The sequence below is a fragment of the Silene latifolia genome, chromosome 2, assembly GCF_048544455.1.
Source record: "Silene latifolia isolate original U9 population chromosome 2, ASM4854445v1, whole genome shotgun sequence".
NCBI lineage: Eukaryota > Viridiplantae > Streptophyta > Magnoliopsida > Caryophyllales > Caryophyllaceae > Silene > Silene latifolia.
In genome coordinates this window covers 172318630-172324881 of record NC_133527.1, presented here as the reverse complement: position 1 = coordinate 172324881, position 6252 = coordinate 172318630, and the positions used below count along the sequence as shown (strand labels likewise).

The 6252-nt window shown below is 42.5% G+C and overlaps 1 long non-coding RNA gene across 1 annotated transcript; it reads left to right on the top strand.

Annotated features, from left to right (window-relative positions):
• Positions 1 to 513: 513 nt before the first annotated feature.
• LOC141631170 (uncharacterized) lies at positions 514 to 3277 on the top strand. Its single transcript, XR_012537600.1, has 3 exons — positions 514 to 761; positions 859 to 967; positions 3003 to 3277. It is a non-coding gene; the product is annotated as an uncharacterized LOC141631170 (long non-coding RNA).
• The last annotated feature ends 2975 nt before the right edge of the window (positions 3278 to 6252 follow it).

Here is a 6252-nt window from a genome sequence, read left to right as displayed (position 1 = left end):
AGACAAGGTTCAACGATCGTTAAAGAGAAGGAAAGGAGAATAGAAGCGGCACAATGAAAGGGTTACCTATATTTTCTTATAACTATAATTTCTCCTTCTAAGTTTCGAGGGCGAAACTTTTTAAAAGGAGGGGTGATTGTAACGCCCCGTAATTTCGGATCGTTAAAATATTTCTAAAATAATTAATTAATCAAGTAAAATTTGACAATAATGTATTTAAAGTAAAAATAATTCAAAGAAATATAATTTTATTATATTTTGAAGAAAAGTATTTATTTTGATAGTTTTGAAATGTTTAAAAATAGTTTAAACCGTGTAAAATCTTTTATTTCGAAATAAGGGCGTATCGGGGGAAAATGACAATTCGTTTGAACGTTGGGTAAACGAATTTGGAAATGGGTCGTATTAATACTCAATTTTATTGTAATCTCGTGTTTAAAAACTTTGGTCTTGACGGAATTTGCGTTTGACTTACGGATTTAAGTATTATTGAAATGAGTCAAAACCGACTCGTAAAAATCCCGACTAAAAATCCCGCACTTTCCTTTTCTCCTTTCCTTTCTCCTTTCACGCGCACCACCCTTCCCATTTACCTTTCATTTCTGATTTTTTTTATGTCATCATCATCAACATCTCATAAAAGACCAAACACCATTAACATACACAAAATCAAGCTCAAAATCGTCACAACTCATTCGTTACTAGTCCGTTTTTCACGAAATTTACCTTTCCGGAATCCCCTCGCCGAGATCTACAACTTAGTATGTTCTAATTTCAGTTTTCATTAAGTTATTTTAAGACAAAATTTCGGTATTTTCGGTTTATATGCTTATTATTGTGTTTTAATTGTTTATTTAGGTGAAGGATTGGAAGACGAGTTCGGGGACTCGTATATTGTAGAGGATAGCGGCTAGTGTCGTTAGGGTTTGGTTTTTCAAGGTGTTAATTGTTCTTTTTCTAGCTTAAGGTAACATATTTCGAGTTACTCGACGAATTATCGTCACATGTTTTTGATTTTTGTATGTTTGGTGAATTTTTGTTTGAGAATTAGTTTTCACATGTTTAGAATGGTTGCATGCATGTCAATTGTTAGCTTAAATTATGCCTTTTGTTAGTTTAAATTAACAAAGTTGAATTGGGAACGATTAATTAATGTTCAGACGGTCTTATAATGTATAAAAATGAAAAAAAAAAAAAAAAAAGGAAATGGTGCGGCGTGAGCCGTCAAGCGGCAGCCGGCAGGCCCACGGCAGCCACGGCCGGGCTTGGGGTTGGCCCGGGTTGGTCCGTGCTGGTTTCGCGGGTTTTCGTACAATCTTGGTCTTTTCGGGTTAATTAATACTCCCTCCAATTTTCTTATATCTTCCCTCTTTCCTTTTTCACACAAGTTTGATTATCTTCCCTCTTTCCTTTTTTTGGTAAGTTTCATTCATTTTTTATTAATTTCTCTCTCCTAAAAAATCAACAACTCTCATTACTTTATCTATTCTTTATTCATCATTCATTCTTTATTATTTTCTCTCACCTATAAATTTCACAACTTACAATAATTTATTCTACTTTATTCCTTCTTTCTTCCCCTTTCTTAATTTTTGTGCCCAAAAGAAAGGGGAAGATATAAGAAACTTGGAGGGAGTATTAGAATAGAATAAATAACAAAAGGGTAGTAATTTGAATTGAAGCATGCTAGTAATTAAAAGTTATGTTAATGGTAGAAAAATTATGTTATATTGATAGTTATCACATGTTAGGATAGTTTACAAAATGAATTTTATAGCGATAATTGTAATGTTTTGTTGATTGTGCCGAAAACTGAGCCTTAGTCCCTTTGACTGATGCGATGTCAGTTAACTGAGTGATTGGTCAGCCGCAATTTGACCCTTACCTGTCGCAGGGCTGGAGTTGCGGGTAAAAATTCGGTTGAATGAATTAGATAATCGGCCTTTTTCTTGTTTTAGGCCATTTATTATATCCCTATTTCACATGTGTAATTAGTTGAATTTAAATAGCTTCTTATTTTGTAGTAATGGCCCTAGATTCCCCTAAAGCCTTTAATATTGTTAAAATTGCTAGAATTGGAAGTTAGTATTGAATTCTTATTGAGGAACTGTTGGGATTGTATGCTGTAAATAGACATTTATATAGCTTTCACATGATAGAATGTTAGAATTTATGTTGGTAAGTAGGACTTTTTGCCCTCTTAAGGTTAAGTGGGTGTCTTACTTGACTTATGTGGTGAGTCTTGGGTGGTGTGGGCTAAAATATTCAAGCTGGGACTAGCTGTGACTAGGTCCTAGGTGAGTATTTCGGCCTTCATCATAGATAGGTCTTTATAGTCTTTGACGAGTATATGTTCACCCTTGATAGCCTTTGTGTTCTGACTAGTGGATGTTTATCCAAGTTGGGGCATGACCTCGGTACTTATTTTGATAGTATGGGGTCTGCTTAAGTACTAGCCGACCCTTCGGTGGTGTCCTTAGGGTACTCACTTCACTTTGTTTTAAAAAAAGTTGTGAGTCTTGGGTGCGGTGGTGTGTATCCGCATGTCTAGGTCTGCGTAGATTTTAGGCTAGGGTTGTGTTGTCTCTTGGCCATGTTTTCTTAATAGTAACCGCTGAGCCAAGATACCGGTTCGATTACCTTCCCTACCTCGTGGTATAGACTTGAGTTACAAAGTGACTATTGACCGTACTAAGAACTTATGCCTGTCTTTGATATATTGCCCTTTCTTGTATGGTGATTTTATGAATCGTAATAGGTGAGATGTAAGCGGTTCTGATTGATAAAGTTTGGATTACTATTTGTTATATGAATCACATGAAAGTTTAGTTTGGTCAGTTTAGGGGTCATTTGTTAGAATACATGATAAGTAAATGGTTTATTAAATTGTTTACATGTTGCATTACATGTTACATAAATTTTGACGATTCGTGGCTGGGAGGACTCGAAGTTACTCCCCACTGAATTGTGGCTTTCGTGTTTGTATAAAATGCGATTGACAGGTTGTTGATGCTTAGTTGGGGTCACAGACGGGCTAGTGAGCAAGGAACCTTGGACCTAGTGTTGGCTGTTCTATTAGTAAACCTTTTACACTTTTGGTTTGTATATAATTTGAAGGGACATATGTCTCCCTTTTCTATTTTTGGTTTGTATCCTTATATTTCCGCGTCTTAAGTTATGTATGTATATTAGTTTATCAGTTGTTGCAGGGTTTTTGACACTCTTCGTGAGTTGGAATTGGTTGTGAATGGTTTAGTTAGAAAAATGTTTTGAAATTGCAGGTTTTTGGACTAGTTGAACCATTTACAACCATATCCTACCAGTTTTTCTGTAGAATTTACGTATATAATTAAGGCTAGATTTAAGGGTGTCATAGGGAGCCTCGGCAAATATGTTGCCAAAGGCCAAAAGACTGACGCCGGCGGTTGAAACAAGAAATCCGTCTTTGAACGGATAGGAGTGATCCATGTTGTTATCGAGGCAACGAGAACGGTGGGTCCGCTCATGGGCACAAACGACACCTGAACGAGCTGTATCAGGCCATCAACTTTGTGCCCAACACAGCGGCTCCCGCTTCCAATATCCCCGATATAACTATTGGGAAGAAGGACTACGAGGGAGTCATCGCCCCTCACAGCGACCCACTCGTAGTCCACCTGGACATAGCCAACCACCTGGTGAAGAGGTGCCTGATTGACACAGGCGCCTACACAAACATTATATACAGAGAATGCTTTCTCAACCTCGGTCTGAAGGTTGAAGACTTGAGCCCCTGCACCAACCCGTTGTACAGCTTCTCTGGGGCCGGCCTGGTACCCCTTGGGTCAATCAGCCTGCCGGTGAGGTTCGGCGAGGGAAGTGCGGCCAAGAATGTTATGTCTGAGTTTGTGGTCATTGACGGCTCGTCTGCCTACAACGTTCTCATAGGCCGAGTCACTCTGAGCGAGGCCGATGCAGTAATGTCCATCCGGGCCCTGACATTGATGTATGTCTCGGACCGGAGGGAAGCGCATAAACTCATCTCAAAGAACGAAAAGGATGAAGTGGTCAATGTCCAAGTGTCCGCCAGAGGGTGCAACATGCAATCCTTCAAAGTGGCGAAGAAATCAGAGAAGGGGAAGAGCCCATCCTTGCAACAGGAGGGCGAACGCATGGATACCTCCGTCGGCATGGTCGAAGGAGCGGAGACCGAGGAGGTGGAGATTGACCCAGGCCGCACCGTAACTATCGGTGTTAACCTGGAGCCAAAATTCAGGGCCGCACTCCTAGACCTGCTGAGGAAGAACAAAGACGTCTTCGCCTACTCAGCGGCCGAGATGCCAGGCGTGAGCCGGGAGGTAATTGTTCACAAGCTGAACGTAGTCCCCACCGCTCGCCCTGTCAAGCAAAGGATGAGGAACTCCTCAGCCGAAAAGGATGAGGCCATCAAAGCCGAGGTAGATAAATTACTAGCGGTGGGCTTTATCATGCCTTGTACCTATCCTGAGTGGTTAGCTAATGTTGTAATGGTGAGGAAATCATCGGGGGCATGGAGGATGTGTGTAGATTTTACCAATCTTAATAAAGCATGCCCCAAAGATTGCTATCCCTTGCCTCGAATAGATAGTTTAATCGACGCGACGGCAGGCTACACTATCTTGAGCCTGCCGGACGCCTTCTCGTGGTATCATCGGTGTTCATGGCCGAGGAAGACATGCCTAAATGCGCATTCATCACTGCTAACGGCACATACATGTACAAAATGATGCCGTTTGGTTTGAAGAATGCCGGTGCAACTTACACAAGACTGGTGGACAAGGTGTTCCAAAATCAAAAAGGGCGAAACATTGAGGCTTACGTCGACGATGCTATTGTAAAAAGCAAGTCTGACCGCGAGCACTTAGCCGATTTACACGAGACATTTTGTTCACTAAGGAAATACAAGATGAAGCTCAACCCAATGAAATGCAACTTCGGTGTCCGGGCAGGTAAGTTCCTCGGCGTACTTGTCAGCGCCAGGGGAATTGATGCCAATCCAGACAAAGTCCGAGCAATCCTAGACCTGCCGGAACCAAGGAATCGAAAGGAGGTTATGATGCTGACCGGGAGGATGGCGGCTCTAGTCCGTTTCATCTCTCGGTCATCCGACAAGAGCACCCTATTTTTCAAAGTGTTGAAGGGGAATAAGGACTTCAGCTGGGGGGAGGAACAGAGCACAGCTTTCAAGCAACTGAAAGCTCATCTTCAGACTCTCCCAACCCTGTCCAGGCCGATGCTGGGGGAGACGCTATACCTGTACATAGCAGTTACCTCAGCCACGGTCAGTGCCGTGATCGTCAGGGAAGAAGACAAACAACAACACCCAATCTACTTTGTCAGCCATACATTGTTGCCCGCCGAAAGAAATTACCCGCTGATTGAAAAAGCAGCCTTTGCTGTCGTCATTGCCGCAAGGAAACTGAAACCTTACTTCGACGCACATCCCATGACGGTCTTAACCGACCAGCCATTGGAGAAAGCACTGGAAAAATTTGAGCAATCCGGCAGGCTCATTAAATGGGCAGTAGAGCTATCCGGCTTCGGCATTCAATACAAGCCGAGACCCTCGATAAAGGGGCAGGCACTTGCAGACTTCCTTGCCGAGTGCACTTACCAAGAAGAATCACACCCCGGGGTATGGGAAGTATACACCGACGGGTCCTCCACGGCGAACAGCTCAGGAGCCGGCATCCTTATCATCAGCCCAAACGGGGACGAGTTTGAGTATGCCTTGAAATTTACCTTCTCGACCTCAAACAACGAATCTGAATACGAGGCGGTGATAACCGGAGTCGAGCTAGCTAGGGCCGCCGGGGCAGAGCACATCATTTTAAAGACAGATTCACTTTTAGTGGCCAATCAAATCAGAGGAGAGTACGAGACTCGAGACGATGGGATGGTAAGATACCTGGAAAGGGTAAAAGCTGACACTTCTAAGTTGAAATCTTTTCAGATACAATGCATTCCCAGGTCTGAGAACAACCGAGCCGACGCTCTCCCAAAGCTTGCCAGTTCGACCATCAAGAATGTCAGCCGAACCGTGCTGGTGGACATCAGGAATGCCAAGAGCATTACTGAGGCCGTCGGCATGGTAGGTAACATAGAGACCGAGACGACGTGGATGACTCCGATAATGAAATACAAATTGAAAAATGAGTTACCGGAGGACCGCAGTCTCTCGCAGAAGATAAAAAGGATCCCAGCAAGGTACTTGGTGTTTGAAGGAGAATTATA